Source organism: Stenella coeruleoalba, assembly GCF_951394435.1.
Source record: "Stenella coeruleoalba genome assembly, chromosome: 21".
In the NCBI taxonomy this organism is placed as follows: Eukaryota; Metazoa; Chordata; class Mammalia; order Artiodactyla; family Delphinidae; genus Stenella; species Stenella coeruleoalba.
The window spans coordinates 1,755,343-1,775,443 of NC_137167.1; the positions used below are offsets into that span (position 1 = coordinate 1,755,343).

The 20,101-nt window shown below is 38.4% G+C and overlaps 1 protein-coding gene across 11 annotated transcripts in view; it reads right to left on the reverse strand.

Annotated features, from left to right (window-relative positions):
• The window catches only part of PSD3 (pleckstrin and Sec7 domain containing 3), a 669,219-nt gene that overhangs the window by 239,466 nt on the left and 409,652 nt on the right, over positions 1–20,101 (reverse strand). The gene's annotated exons all lie outside the window — the stretch shown is intronic.

Here is a 20,101-nt window from a genome sequence, read left to right on the forward strand (position 1 = left end):
CTGCCATGGAGGGGCAGCAGGATGGGACCCAGGGTCTGCAAGGCTCATTGTTTGGGACCCTGAACCAGTCAAGAGTGTGCCCTGATAATCTTAGTGAGATGAAGTTACTGGTTTTGCTTTGTGGGTGGAGGAAGCTTTGGGCTACGCTCCATGTTCAGTACCACTGTAGCAGGGCTGTGGATGGGCTGTACAGTTTCCTGGGTGCTCTGGTAAGGTTCCCTGGTTGGGTGGGCTGAAAGCTGTCTTCAGCAGAAACTGGGGCTATGAATTAGTTTCTCTGCCTGAACTCAGCAGGAAAAGCAGTTCCAAGGCCACTGACGCTCTTTGTATGTAGCCTTGACTCAAGCTGACCTGTGCCCCAAGTTCCCTGGCCAAACAGGGTCAATGGCTTTGCTCTAGGGGGTGATCAGTTCTGCTTACCCTCCTCCTCTCGGCTTGAGCATTGGTGGGTTATGCAGCTTCCAGGTGTTCTCAGCAGCCCTTCCTGTCAGATGGGGCTGGGGGCCACACTCTGCAGCAGGTGCAACTAGGGCTCAGCTCTTCTGCCTGGGCTTGAGCAGACCAGGTTCCAGGGCTGCAGAATTCCTCTTCTGGGGACCTCGTTTAGGCAGACCTGCTGAATTGCCCTGGTCAGACTGAGCCACTGACTTGGTTCTGCAGATGATCAAAGCTGCTGGTTGGGACTAACAATTGGCCCTGCGGGTAGGAAATCAGTCTGCCAAGATCCTTGTGATGGTTACTGGAAGCCCCTGACCCTTTCCCATCTCAATTAGATGCCCAGTATCGAGACCCAAGACTCGCAGGTGATTCCCAGGTGCGAGATCAGAGCAGGCTCCTGAAAAGAAATGCACAATGCTGGGGGGCGGGGGGTTCTGGTCGGCCACTGGTTCTCTTTTCTCACTGGGGGAACCACAGGCTCAGGTGAGACATTTCTACATGGTGGGTGCTGCACTGGCTTGGGGGAAGGGCCATGCAGTCGGCCTGTAGCCTTTCCTCTTACCCTTCTAATACAGTCTGTCTCGTCTCTGAGGCACAGAGGTGCTTCAGACTCCCCTCTATGTTCCAGGAATCTCTCTGTGGTGTCTTTTTCGAAGAGCTGTTACTTGTTGTTCTTGTGAGGGGGAGTAAAGTCAGGAACAACTTATGCTGCCATCTGGGTGATGTCTTTTTTTAAAATTGAAGTATAGTTAATGTATGATGTTATATAAGTTACAGGTATACAATATAGTGATTCACAATTTTTAAAGGTTATACTCCATTTATAGTTATTATAAAATATTGGTAATATTCCCTGTGCTGTACAATATATCCATGTAGCTTACTTATTTGATACATAGTAGTTTGTACCTCTTAACCTCCTACCCCTCTGTTGCCCCTCCCTTCTTCCTTCTCCCCACTGGTAAACACTAGGTTGTTCTCTTTGTGAGTCTGTTTTTTTGTTGTTGTTTTTATATTCACTAGTTTATTTTTTAGATTCCATATATAAGTGGTATCACAGAATATTTTTCTTTCTCTGTATGACTTATTTTACTAAGCATAATACCCTCCAAGTCCATTCACGTTGTTGCCAATGACAAAATTTCATTCTTTTCCATGGCTGAGTAGTATTTCAGCGTGTACGTTTGTGTACCACATCTTTATCCATTCATCTGTTGATGGACACTTAGGATGTTTCCATATCTTGGCTACTGTAAATAATGCTGCTACGAACACTGGGGTGCAGGTATCTTTTTGAATTAGTAATTTTTCAGAATACAGAATTTTAGGTTGGTGAGTTTTTTCTCTCAACACTGTGTCACAATACTCTCTTCCTGCTTACTAGTCTGCGAAGTCAGATGTTCTTGTGTTTGTTCTTCCATAGGTAAGGTGCTTTTCCCCTCTAGCTTCTTTCAAGACTTTTTCTTTATGTTTCATTTTCTGCGGTATGTAAATGATATGCCTAGGTGTAGTTTTTGTCACACCTCTAATTTTTATCCTGCTCGGTTTTCTCTGAGCTTCCTGGATCGATGGCTTGGTGTCTGACATTAACTTGGGAGCAATTCTCCATCACTGTTGCTTCACGTGTGTCCTTTGTCCTCCCCTGCCCCACCCTGTGTCTCTCTCTCTCTCCTCTTCTCTTTCTGGCACTCATTATGTATCTGTTTTTAATCGTTGATAGTCGTCCCACAGTTCTTGGATATTTTGTTCCTTCTCCTCTTCCTAGTGAATTTTCTCTTTTGTTTTTCCATTTTTGAAGTTTCTACTGACATATTCTTAAGCTTGCAGAGATTCTTTTCTCCGATGTGACCGGTCTACTAATGGGCCCATAGAAAGCATTCTTTACTTCTGTTATAGTGTTTTTGATCTCTAGCATTTCTTTTTGATTCTTCTTAGATTTCCATTTCTTTGCTCACATGGTTCATCTGTTCTGCATGCTGTGTACTGTACTTATTACAGCCCTTGGCATATTAATCATTGCTGCTTTATGTTCCTGGTCTGATGATTCCAAATCCCTGCTATATCTGAGTCTGATTCTGATGCTGGCTGTCTCTCCAAACCATGTTTATTACCTTTTAGTATGGCTTGTAATTTTCTCTTGAAAGTCAGAATCAATGTAGTGAGTAAAAGGAACTGCTATAAATAGGGCTTTAGTAATGTAATGGTAAGGTGGGGAAGGGAAGCATTCTACAGTTCTCTGGTTTGGTCTCAGTCTTTCGTCAGCCTGTGGCTCTGAACTGTGAACTTCACATGAGCGCCTCAGTACCCACCCCCAGCATCAAACGGAACACCCTCTACCCTCTGCCTAACTGTGTGGCAAACCCAGAGGATCAGGCTTTCCCTCTGCTCCTTTAGTTCTGGTTTCTCAGTCTGTATTCAAGTTAGGTGGGCTGAGCTCAGCAAGCCTGGCAGTCACTCAGGTTCCCACTGCATTTTCCAATCTGACTTGCTAGGGTGCCTTGCACTTTGGGTTACACAGTGGATGACTGAGTTCATTTGACTCAGTATTTTGTGTACATACTTCTCTTGCCAGAACATTAAAGACAGGAGTGGGGTATGAATCAGGTCGTCCACCTTGAGCATCTAATCAATACCATATCATCCTAACTTAATTTCTTAACCTCACAACCACCCTAAAAAGATAGAGGTTATCAACTCACTGAAAAACCAAGCTTCAGACAAGTCAACCTCACATGGCAGGTAACAGGGGGCCTCCCTGATTAAAAAGATTTGAAAGTCACTGCACCATCCACAGGGATGCCTGTTGAGCACAGTAGCCTGCAAGTGGCCAAGCCCTTTCTTGTCTATAGGAGGGAGTCATTGCCAGCTCAGAAATGATTACAAGGAGCCTTTAGCTGCCAGGCAGTGCACTAGGCGGTGGGAAGATCAAAATGATTAAGACCCTTTGAGGGACTCATAGTCCAGTAGGGGAAAAAAATACAAATAATAATGGGTAATGTTTTTATAAAAAAGAGTATTATAATATGCACCTCAATAGAGCTGAGCACAAAACAGTGTAGGACCAGAGAAGAGGGAAGACTTCATATCAAATATGCTGAATCACAAGCACAAGGAATCTGTATGGAGTCTAATGGGGTGATGGATTGTGACAGTAATTATACAGCTCTGTAAATTTACCAAAAACCATGAAATCAGACACTTAAATGGGTGAATTTTATAGTATATAAATTATACCTCAATAAATTTGCTTTTAAAAAATGAATATAGTGGTTGAGTGCAGGCACAGAATACTAAGTTGAATATCAACCCAATATTGTGAACAGGTGATTGTTGGAAAATAAAGTGAAGAATAAGCTTATAAAAAATGTGCTGACTTGTCATGGGGCTTCGATTTTACATCATATGGCACAAGGCAGGATGAGTTTAAAATGGATCTGTCTTTGTCACTTACCAAAAATAAAAAATAACCATGAAGTTAAATTTTAAAATTCTGATGAAAACAGGAAATACACTTTATTTTCTAATATTACGTTATTCTGACACAGGCATCTTAACTGTAAAAAGGAGAATATGCTTTTATTAAAAATGTCAAGCTTCATCATTAGCCCTTTAACACTAACAAGAATGCTGCCAGCTGGGAGGAGGATGTAGGCTTTCTGGAATAAAGGATCTGACTGCATGTTTGATGACTGTAGCACCCCTTCCAAACTAAGAAAAACTTAACTGTAGATGTTAATATGGTTTTAACAAAAAGTTGTTGGAAATACACTGGGGTCAAGACAGATGTCAGATGTTTCAGAAGATGTACTACGAAATTTTTAATGGGCAACTAAAAATAACTTCCTTATTACTGATCAGGCTAAATTTTTCAACTATGAAAATGTAGGTTTGTGTGTATATCACAATGCACACATGCAAAATGCTCAATGAAATCCAAACACCTATGGTCTAAAATGTCCCAGGCACTATGTGAGCCATTGTATGCATATTATGCTCCATGTAGAAATTATGTTTATTGTATTTTCCTCTGTATCATTCTTTAACAAAAAGCAAAGGCTTAGCAATTGATATAGATGACATAAAATTCTAAATCATCAGCATATTAGGAAAAAACACTTTCCTTATACCCCAGCCTTTATAATTTTTTGCACCTTAGGGATTTAAAATTGCTTTGGGATGAGTGGGCTACTAACATTACAGCCACATTCCATTTGCTCTCCAACCTGTCTGCTCAGCATATTCTGCAGTTAAAGATAATAAATATTTGTAAATTACATCAATTTCATCATAATCTTTGTGGATATTAACGCTGTTACAACAATAAAATCCTTAAAAATTCTAAGTATCCATCTCAGTCTCATCATTGAGATGCCACTTACACAGAGGGTGGACTTTTTTTTTTTTTTTAACTTGCCCTTTTAAAGCTAAACATTGGATGACAAATGTGTCCAGTTTCCTATCTACCTGAGTTCAACATATTCGAGATGATTAAAAAAAAAAATAGGTACTTACAGATTAAATGTTAAGTGTGAACTATGATTCAGATTCTTAATAAAATTATACTTCACAGAGCTGTGTAAGAGACTCTTCCCTAACTCTAAACCTTGAAATCTTCCTTCAAATACCAAAATCCAGGAGACTGATCCATGTTCAATATCATTTTTAGCCAACAAATTTTTAAGTGAAATCAATTCTTCACCTCAAAATCTAATTCAAGTTAATGATCACCTTTTTATAACTAAGGTATTGCTTTTCTTTCCTTATCTTATATTCAAACTATTTTCAATGAATTTATATATAGAACAATCAAACCAATAACATCCTTTACACATCCCTTACACATTTACCCTTAGTTAGTATTCATATAGGTTGTCTTCTAAATTTGTGAATTCCACCTAATATTAACATTAGAATTATTGTTACGCTAAGAGTGCAGCATGATTAGTATTCTCCAGTTAGGAATGTTAGGGTGATCTAACCGAGCAATGATGGTGGACTTGTCAAATCTTATTCTTTTCTAGTATTTTAATGAGTGCAATGTTTAATAGTATGAGCACCCCAAATGGATAATTGAGTTTTAACCCTTTTTTATAGTCAAATATCTCACACAAACAGTTTCATTAATTTTTCCATGGTTAGTTGTCTCTCTACCAATAATTCCTCATGCCAACCCTCCTACCTCTTTCTCCAAATATACACACTCCAATATTTCTCTATATACTTATTATACTCACTGTATGTACAACCACTGTCCAACTTATGGCAACTTCTCTGTCTTAGTTTTCTCACTAGTAATTACGATCAACCTACAAATGGCTATTTTGAAGTTTAAAACAAGAACTAATCTTTGAACATCTTAGATCAAAGTGCCACATAAATGTCTTGATCCAAAATAACTTGTCTGAGTAAGAAAGTTTTCCTTTATCTACATCTACTATTAAGAAACACTATTGTGATTAACAATTTCATACATCTAGATTCACTAGGACATTAGGATAATAAAGTTATCTAACAGAATAAGTAACTGCAAAAATGAATTACCATGATTTATCTCTTTTACAGAAATAAAACAATTTTACTTCAAGGTAAAAAAAAATTTAAAATAAGACAAAGAAATGCCCTTTTCTTTAGGATACAAGTTCAAACCTAAAAGGTATACATAGGAAATTTCAATTTTTCTTCCTGGAGGACTCTAATGTTGGCAAATAAAAAATCAGGGAGAATTGTAACATGAGAAAATGATAAAACTTAAATGCAAGGTGATAAATTATATTCATCAGCTAAAGGTGCCTTATCTATATCAGTCTAAGTTTGAAAGACTCTGTTGAGAGAAAATAAACTGTCCTTTTGAGATGGCCGTTTCCTAAAGAGCAAGAATTGAGACTACATTTTAACTGATATGTATTACTAAAATAAAATTAGAATCAACACTGTGTTAAATAAAATACAAATAGGGACCAAGTAATAAAAATAAAAGAGTTCTAGAAGAGTTCTTTTCTTAGAAAAAGGCTTTTATCAGAGACTATATAGCAAAGAGACTTTGGAAGCAGTTGTTAATGTTGGATTCAGACCTTTGGACTGGACAAAGAATTAAAGCACCACATAAAAGACAAAGCAGTCCCACTGCCTTTATCATTCTCTAACAACACACACAGACATAAACACAGGTACACACACCCACAGGTACTCACAGGCAGTGTCACCCAGGTAAAGAAGAGGGAGAAAATCTTTGCAGAGCTTTCTCTACTTCCTAAAATTAACCAATAAACGGGTAGCACTGGTTTCCTGAAAAGACTAGTCATAACTGAAGTTCATTTAAAAAATGATAAAGAGGCCAAACAACGAACTATTGGTATTTAAAACCACACTTCTGAAAGCTGAGGGCTTCCATAACACATGATCTGAAAGACAGAAAGGCCCCAATGTGCCAGGATATCACCTATCAGAGCCAGGACAATTTGATATAAGAGGGCAAATAGAAAACAATTTAATTCAGAAGCAAAGGCAAAGGTATTAAACTGCTCTGCTAAACTGAGTTATAGAGTAACATAAAATAGCAAAAATTATTCCATGATACAGGCATTGTAAAAATGCTTATTCAGAGCTAAAAGAACAACTATGCATAATGATAAGCAAGGTCAATAATGCTGCAACCTACACACTGAGGGAAGAAGCATGAGAGTGGAGGGGTCCAAAAGTATATTATTTACATTAAATACTGTTGGGTCTTTTAAAAATGAAGCTGGATATGTGAATTTTTAATATTTCTTAAAACTAGGGTAAGGGAGATTTCCTACAATCCTAAATACAATAAAATACAATAAAGCAGTACACATGAAAGTCCAAAGTAGAAGACGACCATTAATTTTCCTAATGAATAATACTGCACTTTTATTTTGCTTTTCTGTTAACTGCTGTATTCTCTGAAAATCCTCAGGTAGCTAAATTTTAAGCAATTCTAACATAAGTTATAAGTGCCTGTATCCATTTCAACTCACCTTACCATCCCATCCTAATCAGACAGAGTAACCACTCCTCATTTAAAAATAAATAAACACGTCTATTAGGCTGTAAGATTTCTTAAGGCCAGGGAAAATGTCTTAATGCCTTTTCTTCTCTGCAAATTTCCCGCATACCGCTTAGCACAAAGAAGCTTTATGAATAAAGAATAACTGAGCAAAGGAAGTGGGGAAGAAATGGTGATTCTCCTGCACAAGGGAGCCGAGACCTTCCACAGGCAGTCTGGCTACTTGCACTTCTCACTACAGCTTTTACGTTTTAGTCTTTGTACAGTCTGCCCCCTCCAACCGCCCCCATGTTGTGTTCTTCTTAGGCAGAGAACCTCTCTCTTTTTCATATTTGTATCTAGAGCTCAGTACTGGGCCAGGCACAGAAGCAGCTGTTTCAAAGGTTGTTTGTGGAATAGATGAATGATTAGTAATTCTAGGAGCATTTCACGAGACTAAAACTTTAATATAAATCTCTCTTAATACACATTCAGATGTGACACCTGCCCAGCAAAGACTTTGATAAGAGTTATGTGGCTACAGAAAAGTGAAGCAGCATGGCGATGCCAAGGGGAGAGAGGTGGCTGGGAAAACTAATCCTCGCTTTGCTCCTACACTGATTGTGTGACTCTGCATCTGTTAATAAGTGCTTCTTGACTTCATTTGCCTAATACATGAAAGGAGAACACTGGACTGGAGTAGTACTTTTCAAAAAATTTTTCTTCAGTACTGATTACTTAGGAAAAGCAATAATAAGTAGAGCGCCAAATACATCTTTTAAAAGGATAAAAATGGGGCTGCTTTGGTCATTTGAAACAGTTGTGACACTTACGTGAGGTAGAACTGTGTCCCTGTCATCCTCCCCTCTTCCCTCATTCACATCACCTAGGGAGGCCCCCAGACATCTCCCTGAATGCTAAGGCTCCATGGAACCCATTTAGATAGCCAATGAACTCTAAGTTCCCTCTAGCTAAAGCATCCCATAATTCTATGATTTGATTTCTTCTAAGGCTCTAAAATCAACATCATATCCCATTTACCATCACATCAAAAAGAATAAGGAGGACTCCCTCTTGTGAGAGCACCAGGATCACAACTAGCTGCTGGACAATCATCGACAGGAGGACACTGGAGTTCACCAAAAAAGATACCCCATGTTCAAGGACAAAGGAGAAGCCACAGTGAGACGGTACGAGGGGCACAATCACAGTAAAATCAAGTCCCATAACTGCTGGGTGGGTGACTCACAGACTGGAGAACACTTATACTACAGAAGTTCACCAACTGGAGTGAAGGTTCTGAGCCCAACGTCAGGCTTCCCAACATGGGGGTCCAGCAATGGGAGGAGGAATTCCTAGAGAATCAGACTTTGAAGCCTACTGGGATTTGATTGCAGGACTTTGACAGAACTGGGGGAAAAGAGACTCCACTTTTAGAGGGCAACACAAAGTGGTGTGTGCATCAGGACCCAGGAGAAGGAGCAGGGACCCCAGGAGAGACTGAACCAGACCTACCTGCTAGTGTTGGAGGGTCTCCTGTGGAGGCAGGGGGTGGCTGTGGCTCACTGTGGACACAAGGACACTGGCAGCAGAAGTTCTGGGAAGTACTCCTTGGCATAAGCCCTCCCAGAGTCTGTCATTGGCCCCACCAAAGACCCCAGATATGCTCCAGTGTTGGGTTGCCTCAGGCCAAACAACCAACAGCAAGGGAACCCAGCCCCACCCATTAGCAGTCAAGCAGATTAAAGTTTTATAGAGCTCCGCCTACCAGAGCAACAGTCAGCTCTACCCACCACCAGTCCCTCCCATCAGGAAACTTGCATAAGCCTCTTAGATAGCCTCATCCACCAGAGGGCAGACAGCAGAAGCAAGAAGAACTACAATCCTGCAGCCTGTGGAACAAAAACCGCATTCACAGAAACGGAGACAAGATGAAAAGGCAGAGGGCTATGTACCAGAAGAAGGAACAAGATAAAACCCCAGAAAAACAATTAAACGAAGTGGAGATATAGGCAACCTTCCAGAAAAAGAATTCAGAATAATGATAGTGAAGATGATCCAGGACCTCGGAAAAAGAATGGAGGCAAAGATCGAGAAGATTCAAGAAATGTTTAACAAAGACCTAGAAGAATTAAAGAACAAACAAACAGAGATGAACAATACAATAATGAAATGAAATGAAAACTACACTATAAGGAATCAATAGCAGAATAATTGAGGCAGAAGAACGGATAAGTGACCTGGAAGACAGAATGGTGGAATTCACTGCTGTAGAACAAAATAAAGCTAAAAGGATGAAAAGAAATGAAGACAGCCTAAGAGACCTCTGGGACAACATTAAAGGCAACAACATACGCATTATAGAGGTCCCAGAAGGAGAAGAGAGAGAGAAAGGACCACAGAAAATATCTGAAGAGATTATAGTCGAAAACTTCCTTAACATGGGAAAGGAAATAGCCACCCAAGTCCAGGAAGCACAGAGAGGCCCATACAGGATAAACCCAAGGAGAAACATGCCAAGACACATAGTAATTAAATTGGCAAAAATTAAAGACAAAGAAAAATTATTAAAAGCAGCAAGGGAAAAATGACAGATAACATACAAGGGAACTCCCATAAGGTTAACAGCTGATTTCTCAGCAGAAACTCTACAACCCAGAAGGGAGTGGCATGATATACTTAAAGTGATGAAAGGGAAGAACCTACAACCAAGATTACTCTACCCGGCAAGGATCACATTCAATTCGATGGAGAAATCAAAAGCTTTACAGACAAGCAAAAGCTAAGAGAATTCAGCACCACCAAACCAGCTCTACAACAAATGCTAAAGGAACTTCCCTAAATGGGAAACACAAGAGAAGGAAAGGACCTACAAAAACAAATGCAAAGAAATTAAGAAAATGGTAATAGGAACATACATATTGATAACTACCTTAAATGTCAATGGATTAAATGCTCCAACCAAAAGACACAGGCTTGCTGAATGGATACAAAAACAAGACCCATATATATGCTGTCTACAAGAGACCCACTTCAGATCTAGGGACACATAGAGACTGAAAGTGAGGGGATGGAAAAAGATATTCCATGCAAATGGAAATCAAAAGAAAGCTGGAGTAGCAATACTCATATCAGATAAAATACACTTTAAAATAAAGAATGTTACATGGGCTTCCCTGGTGGCGCAGTGGTTGACAGTCCGCCTGCCGATGCAGGGGACACGGGTTCGTGCCCTGGTCCGGGAGGACCCCACATGCCGCGGAGCGGCTGGGCCCGTCAGCCATGGCTGCTGAGCCTGCGCATCCGGGGCCTGTGCTCTGCAGCGGGAGAGGCCACAGCGGTGAGAGGCCCGTGTACCGCAAAAAAATAAAAATAATAAAAAAATAAAATAAAATAAAGAATGTTACAAGAGACAAGGAAGGACACTACATAATGATCAGGGGATCAATCCAAGAAGAAGTTATAACAATTATAAATATATATGCACCCAACATAGGAACACCTCAATAAATAAGGCAACTGCTAACAGCTATAAAAGAGGAAATCGCCAGTAACACAATAATAGTGGGAGACTTTAACACCTCACTTAAATCAATGGACAGATCATCCAAAGTGAAAATAAATACGGAAACAGAACCTTTAAGTGACACAATAGACCAGATAGATTTAATTGATATTTATAGGATATTGCATCCAAAAACAGCAGATTACACTTTCTTCTCAAGTGCACAAGGAACATTCTCCAGGATGGATCACATCTTGGGTCACAAATCAAGCCTCAGTAAATTTAAGAAAACTGAAATCATATCAAGTCTTTTCTGACTACAACTCTATGAGATTAGAAATGAATTACAGGGAAAAAAATGTAAAAAACACAAACACATGGAGGCTAAACAATACGTTACTAAATAACCAAGAGATCTCTGAGGAAATCAAAGAGGAAATCAAAAAATACCTAGAGACAAATGACAATGAAAACACGACGATCCAAAACCTATGGGATGCAGCAGAAGCAGTTCTAAGAGGGAAGTTTACAGCTGTTCAAGCCTACCTCAAGAAACAAGAAAAATCTCAAATAAACAATCTAATCTTACACCTAAAGGAACTAGAGAAAGAAGAACAAACAAAACCCAAAGTTAGCAGAAGGAAAGAAATCATAAAGATCAGAGCAGAAATAAATGAAATAGAAACAAAGAAAACAATAGCAAAGATCAATAAAACTAAAAGTTGGTTCTTTGAGAAGATAAAAAAAATTGATCAACCATTAGTGAGACTCATCAAGAAAAAGAGGGAGAGGACTCAAAACAATAAAATTAGAAATGAAAAAGGAGAAATTACAACAGACACCGCAGAAATACAAAGCATCCTGTAAGATTACTACAAGCAACTGTATGCCAATACAATGGACAACCTGGAAGAAATGAACAAATTCTTAGAAAGGTACAACCTCCCAAGACTGAACCAGGAATAGATAATATGAACAGACCAATTACAAGTAATGAAATTGAAACTGTGATTAAAAAACTTCCAACAAACAAAAATCCAGGACCAGATGGCTTCAGAGGTGAATTCTATCAAACATTTAGAGAAGAGCTAACACTCATCCTTCTCAAACCCTTTCAAAAAATTGCAGAGGAAGGAACACTCCCAAACTCATTCTATGAGGCCACTATCACCCTGATATCAAAACCAGACAAAGATACTACAAAAAAGAAAATTGCAGTCAATATCACTGATGAATATAGATGCAAAAATCCTCAACAAAATACTAGCAAACAGAATCCAACAACACAATAAAAGGATCATACACCATGACCAAGTGGGATTTATCTCAGGGATGCAAGGATTCTTCAATATACGCAAATCAATCAATGTAATGCACCATATTAACAAACTGAAGAAGAAATACCATATGATCATCTCAATAGATGCATAAAAAGCTTTTGACAAAATTCAACACCCACTTATGACAAAAACTCTCCAAAAAGTGGGCACAGAGGGGACCTACCTGAACATAATAAAGGCCATATATGACAAACCCACAGCAAACATCATTCTCAATGGTGAAAAACTGAAAGCATTTCCTCTAAGATCAGGAACAAGGCAAGGATGTCCACTCTTGCCACTATTATTCAACATGGTTTTGGAAGTCCTAGCCATAGCCATCAGTGAAGAAAAAGAAATAAAAGGTATACAAATTGGAAAAGAAGTGAAACTGTCACTGTTTGCAGATGACATGATACTATACATAGAGAATCCTAAAGATGCCACCAGAAAACTACTAGAGCTAATCAATGAATTTGGTAAAGTTGCACGATACAAAATTAATGCACAGAAATCTGTTGCATTCCTATACACTAATGATGAAAAATCTGAAAGTGAAACTAAGGGAACACTCCCATTTACCATTGCAAGAAAAAGAATAAAATACCTAGGAATAAACCTACCCAGGGACAGAAAAGAGCTGTATGCAGAAAACTATAAGACACTGCTCAAAGAAATTTAGATGACACCAACAGATGGAGAGATATACCATGTTCTTGGATTGGAAGAATCAATATTTTGAAAATGACTCTACTACCCAAAGCAATCTACAGATTCAATGCAATCCTTATCAAATTACCAATGTCATTTTTTACAGAACTAGAACAAAAAAATCTTAAAATTTGTATGGAGACACAAAAGATCCCAAATAGCCAAAGCAGTCTTGAGGGAAAAAAAAAGAGCTGGAGGAATCAGACTCCCTGACTTCAGACTATACTATAAAGCTACAGTAATCAAGACAATATGGTACTGGCAGAAAAACAGAAACATAGATCAATCGAGCAAGACAGAAAGCCCAGAGATAAACCTACGCACCTATGGTCAACTAATCTATGACAAAGGAGGCAAGGATATAAAATGGAGAAAAGACACTCTCTTCAATAAGTGGTGCTGGGAAAACTGGACAGCTACATGTAAAAGAATGAAATTAGAACACTCCCTAACACCATACACAAAAATAAACTCAAAGTGGATTAGAGACCTAAATGTAGGAGCAGACACTATGAAACTCCTAGAGGAAAACATAAGAAGAACACTCTGTGACATATATCACAGCAAGATCTTTTTTGACCCGCCTCCTAGAGTAATGGAAATAAAACCAAAAATAAATGGGACCTAATGAAACTTCGAAGTTTTTGCACAGCAAAGGAAACCGTAAACAAGATGAAAAGACGACCCTCAGAATGCGAGAAAATATTTGCAAACGAATCAGCAGGCAAAGGATTAATCTCCAAAATATACAAGCAGTTCATGCAGCTCAATATTAAAATAACAAACAACCCAATCCACAAATGGGCAGAAGACCTAAATAGACATTTCTCCAAAGAAAACATACAGATGGCCAAGAAGCACATGAAAAGCTACTCAACATCACTAATTATTAGAGAAATGCAAATCAAAACTACAATCAGGTATCACCTCACACCAGTTAGAATGCGAATCATCAGAAAATCTACAAACAACAAATCCTGGAGAGGGTGTGGAGAAAAGGGAACCCTCTTGCACTGTTAGTGGGAATGTAAATGGATACAGCCAGTATGGAGAACAGTATGGAAGTTCCTTAAAAAACTAAAAATAGAATTACCGTATGACCCAGCAATCCCACTACTGGGCATATACCCAGAGAAAACCATAATTCAAAATGACACATGCACCCCAATGTTCATTGCAGCACTATTTACAATAGCCAGGTCATGGAAGCAACCTAAATGCCCATCGACAGACGAATGGATAAAGAAGATGGGGTACATATATACAATAGAATATTACTCAGCCATAAAAAGGAACGAATTTGGGTCATTTGTAGAGACGTGGTTGGATCTAGAGACTATCATACAGAGTCAAGTAAGTCAGAAAGAGAAAAACAAATATCATATATTAATGCATATATATGGAACCTAGAAAAATGGTACAGATGAACCAATTTGCAGAGCAGAAATTGAGACACAGATGTAGAGAACAAACGTATGGACACCAAGCGGGGAAAGAGGCGGGAGGGGGGGCTGTTGGTGTGATGAATTGGGCAATTGGGATTGACATGCATACACTGATGTGTATAAAATGGATGACTAATAAGAAAGAAAGAAAGGAAAAAAAGAATAAGGAACATAAGAGGTAAAAGACCTGTATTTGGAAAACCATATGACACAGATGAAAGGAACTGAAGATGACTCAAACAGATGGAAAGATATACCATGTTCTTGGATTGGAAGAATTAATATTGTTAAAATGACCATACAGATTCAATGCAATCCCTGTCAAAATACTAATGGCATTTTTTTCACAGAACTAGAAAAAATTTCAAAATTTATATGGAAACACAAAAGACCCCGAATAGTCAAAACAATCTTGAGAAAGAAGAAGAGAATTGGGGAAATCACACTGCCTGTCTTCAGACTATATTACAAAGCTACAGTAATCGAAACAGTATGGTACTAGCACAAAAACAGATGCACAGATCAATGGAACAGGATAGAGAGCCCAGAAATAAAACCACACACTTATGGTCAATTAATCTATAACAAAGGAGGCAAGACTATATACAATGGAGAAAAGATAGTCCCTTTAATACGTGGTGCTGGGAAAACTGGACAGCTACCTGTAAAAAAATGAAGTTAGAACATTCTCTAACACCACATACAAAAATAAACTCAACATGGATTAAAGACCTCAATGTAAGACTGGATACTATAAAACTCCTAGAAGAAAACATAGGCAGAACACTCTTTGACATGAATTGTGGCAATATTTTTTTGGATCTGGTCCTAAAGGAAAGAAAAACATCATTAAACAAATGGGCCCCTTAACTTTAAAAGCTTTTGCATAGCAAAGGAAACCACTGAGAAAACGAAAAGACAATCTACTGAAAGGGAGAAAATATTTGCAAATGATATAACCAATAAGGGGTTAATACCCAACATATACAGACAGCTCATGCAACTCAACATCAAAAGAACATGAAACTGGATTAAACAATGGGCCGAAGACCTGAAGGACATTTTTACAAAGAGGACATGCAGATGGCCAACAGACACATGGAAAGATGCCCAGCATCACTAATCGTAAGGGAAATGCAAAATCACAACCATGATGAGATATCACCTCACACCTGTCAGAATGGCTATCATCAAAAAGAACACAAATAACCAATGTTGGTGAGGATGTGGAGAAAAGGGAACCCTCATACACTGTGTATGGGAATGTAAATTGGTGCAGTCACTGTGGAAAACAGCATGGAGGTTTCTCACAAAACGAAAAATAGAACTCCCATATGATCCAGCAATTCCACTGCTGGGTAAGTATCTGAAAGAAACAAAAACACTAATTCGAAAAGATACATGCATCCCAATGTTCATAGCAGCATTTTTTACAATTGCCAAGATATGGAAGCAACCTAAGTGTCCATCAACAGATGAATGGATAAAAACAGATATGGTGTATATATACAATGGAATACTACTCAGCCATAAAAACGAATGAAATTTTGCCATTTGCAGAAACATGGATGGACTTGGAGGGCATTATATTATGCTAAGTGAAATATGTTAGAGAAAGAAAAATACTGTATGGTATCAATTATATGTGGAATCTAAAAAATATAACAAACTAATGAATACAGCAAGAAAGCAGCAGACCCATAGATGTAGAGAACAAACCAGTGGTTACCAGCGGGGAGAGGGAAGGGGGGAGGGGCAATATAGGGGGAGGGGATTAAGAGGTACAAACTATTAGGTATAAAATAAGCTACAAGGGTATATTGTACAACATGGGGAATATAGCCAATATTTTATAATAACTATAAATGGAGTATACCCTTTAAAAACTGTGACTCACTATACTGCACACCTGTAATGTACATAACATTGTACATCAAGTATACTTCAGTAAAAATAAAATAAATCAATATCAAGATCTCCCCCATGCAAGTATATACTACGAAATCCTACAAACTTTGAAGTAGCAACCCCTTTCCTGTAACTATTATCTAAACTTACACAACTGTAGAAAATCTCTCAGGAAATGCAGTTCCTTGCACTGTTGCTATTATTCTTTCTATAGACTTTTATATAGACTTCATTACATATAAGCACTATGCGCCTCAAAGGAGGATATAAAGGGACAAATCCAGACATGTATAACTTCCTTAAGCTTACAGTCTTAATGGAACATTCCTATCAATAACTATAACTGAGAATAGAAATCACTGTGTCATCAGATAAAGGAAAGTGGATGTTTAAAGGCTGAGATTATTTCTGGTTGGTAAGATCAGGAAAGAATTCATGGAGCATGTTATGAGCTGGGCTGTAAAGAATGGCAGGGATGTAGATTCTAAGCAGAGGTTACTTTATGAGCACTGTCCAAAAAGCCAGAAGCCATGGGGCAAGTGCAGGGAATGGCATCTAGTGGCAGCTTTGTTGACATACAGGGTGTGTGAAGACAAGTACGGGGAATAAAATAGATTACTGGCACAATGTGCAGAGCTTAATGACATTTTAGAGCAGAGGAGGGCTTCAAAACAGGTTAAAGTAGAGGAAAGAGGCTGGAGGCGGAGACAGTCAGGAGGCAGAAGCAGGGATGTCTGAACTCGGAGTGCCGCAGCAGGAATGGTGTGGGGCTGCTGGTGGGGCCAGTTCCGCAGGAGCGAACGAGGGGCCAGAGAGGTTCAAGGATGATGGGAGCCCAGAATCTAGGAAATACTGGTGCCATTAATAGAAGTGGAGAACATGTGACGAAGTCTAGAGACAGATGATGAGTGCTGAGTGCAGAGGAAATGTCCTGCAGAAAAATGCAAATGTTGAACTGAAATCTGGGAAAGAGGGCAGAGCTGCATATAAGGTAAGAATTTTTAGATATGGCAGATGAACTCTTAAGACTGAATGAGACTGATGAGAATGGGACTTTAGTGAAAAGACAATTCTAAGTGCTAATCTTCGGGAAATACTAACATTAATGGCTAATAGGAGGAAAATGAATCAGAGAAGGTGTGACTGGAGAGATACAAGGAAAACTGGGGGAGCACAGTATTACATACAGTTACACACATGCATGTATACTTACTTATGAATGAAAAAGCTTAGCTCTTGATCTGAAGATCACATAAGTTGATATATGGACAGCAGGGTTTTCTAAAGTGTGTTCTAGGGCAGGGGTCCCCAACCCCTGGGGATACCAGTCCGCAGCCTATTAGGAACCGGGCCTCACAGCAGGAGGTGAGTGGCGGGAGAGTGAGGGAAGCTTCATCTGCCGCTCCCCATCACTCCCCACGGCTCCCCACCGCTTGCACTGCCACCTGAGCCATCCCTCCCCACCCCCCTCTGCCCCCATCCATGGAAAAACTGTCTTCCACAAAACCGGTCCCTGGTGCCAAAAAGGTTGGGGACCACTGTTCTAGGGAACACTAGTTTTATTAGCTGTTGAAAGGTACTTCATTATCAAAACAGGACTCAGGGATCAAAAAGGTTAGGATATTGGCCCTTTATCTACTGAAGAAATTCAAAGAGTCCATCACACTGACCCATAAACCCTTTTTGTTTTATATCCTCTAGATAACAGCAGTGTATCTAGACAAGGAGCCAGCTTGAGAAATACTGATACGTCGTAACGTTTCAAAATTCACAGAATATTAAAACTGAAAAGGACAGCTGTGATCATTTCTTCCAATCGCTTCATTTTATACGAGAAGAAAGTTAATTATATGATAAATTACTGTATTGCCTTATTCTTGGTAGGTGATGAATAAATGTGGATAGGAAACCGTATGAACAAGAGAGAAATAAAAAGGGAAATGACAAATAAAATAGAAATCTGAGCTTTAAAAGCTACAATATTAGTTACCATTTGAGAGGTAACTTGCTTTATGCTTATTGTTTTAGAATATTTCACAGTGTCATCCTGAAGAGGAAACTGAGGCCTCAAGGATCACATGGCCAGTGGTCCAGCTGGTACACAGCAGAGCTCGAATTCAAACCCAAATCTGTCTTACTCTTGAAATCTGGGCTCTTGAACACAATGCCCTGTTGACCTGACAAGAGGGCCAAAGAAGAATCCAGTTCTTGGGTAAACATCCACCCTCATCCATGGATAGGGCCCAAGATAAAGCTTTCTTATACCGAATTGCCACTATATATAAATGTAAATAAAACCTAATGTAGCAAATTCAATATATCAAAAATCTAGATTTACAAAACAGATCCTCAGGAGTATATTTATTTGCTTTTAAAAATAAATTTATAAAAGAATCATCAAAATATTCTCTCTCACAATATGAATATATTTACAATTATTTCATTCTATTAATTTTTTCGAGAGTAGACATCCTGCATAGGTCAAGATACGCCTTTCATATTTCAGCAAGGGTCTAAGTATATCATTTATGAAATTTTTCTAGGAAACTCACTTTCATTCATGAGAAATAAGTCCAAAAATAATCGCTTTGGACCTCAGGCCATGAATTCATATTAATTCTAATGAGTTTTCCTTGAAATGATACACTATCTCTACTTGAGTCTGGTGATATACATACACAGAAACATAGGCCATCACATATACTTGCAAATATTACAGTCTCATACTTTGAATCCCCAATTTAAAATAGTACCACATTCCCTTACAATTAGTCAAACAATTTAAGTGGTATTGGTATTTTTTAATTCATTCTAGCATGTTATATGTAAGATCTAGTCAACTGGTAAACCATTTTTCCACAGTGTGCATTATGAAAGAATAAGATTTATTCCCCCAAGTTATGATTTGTAAACCTAAGTTCACTGTAGATGGCTATGTTAGGTAATATGTCAGAAAAATATTTATGAAAGCTTAATATCAGTGAAAATCAAAAATAAAATTCACATGTAGTTCTAATTTAAAAACATATTTGGCTCTAATTTTCTTGATAACTGGATTAAAAATTTAGTAAAGATTCTGCTCTAACAATTTCTAAAAAATTAAATTCTTAACTGCTATATTGACTAGTAGAAATTTAACAAGAGTGGTTTTCTTGGTCTACATAGAGTTAGTTATAATTTATCTGTAATACTATCTCCCCCAAAGTATGTACCTCGAAACCTTACATTTTACTGTCAAAATAGGTTCAGGAAACATTGCAAATTCTATTTCTCTCTTACAGATTGACAATAAACATCAGCACTGTACAAGCTCCTGGAAGTTCTTCAGTTAAAAAAAAAATTAGCTTCATTTAATCCATCATTTCTTAAGCTTATCTATCAATATCCTGGTATAATTAGTGTCACAGGAAACAGGATTAGAAAACCTTGCTATAATGATAAGAAGGAGATAATCAGAATCAGTGTATGGTACCCAAATCATCTGTGTTAGATTCTGGAATTTATGTAATTTTACCATATTTTCTTTTTGAATGCTATTTTTTATAAAAAGATAATTGATTGCATACAAGCATAGCAAACAGCTTAAAATAAGAATAGGAGCATGCTGGGTACCAAGAAAAAGACATGGGATACTCAGGGTTTATGTGTCTTATACAAAGTAGGTAAGACACTGGTGTAAAATGAGAACAGTTGGTGCAATTAACCCTTCTCCAGGGTCACCGCTAAGGCACAAAGAAAGACAGTAAGAAAAGAGCAAGTAGTTCATTTA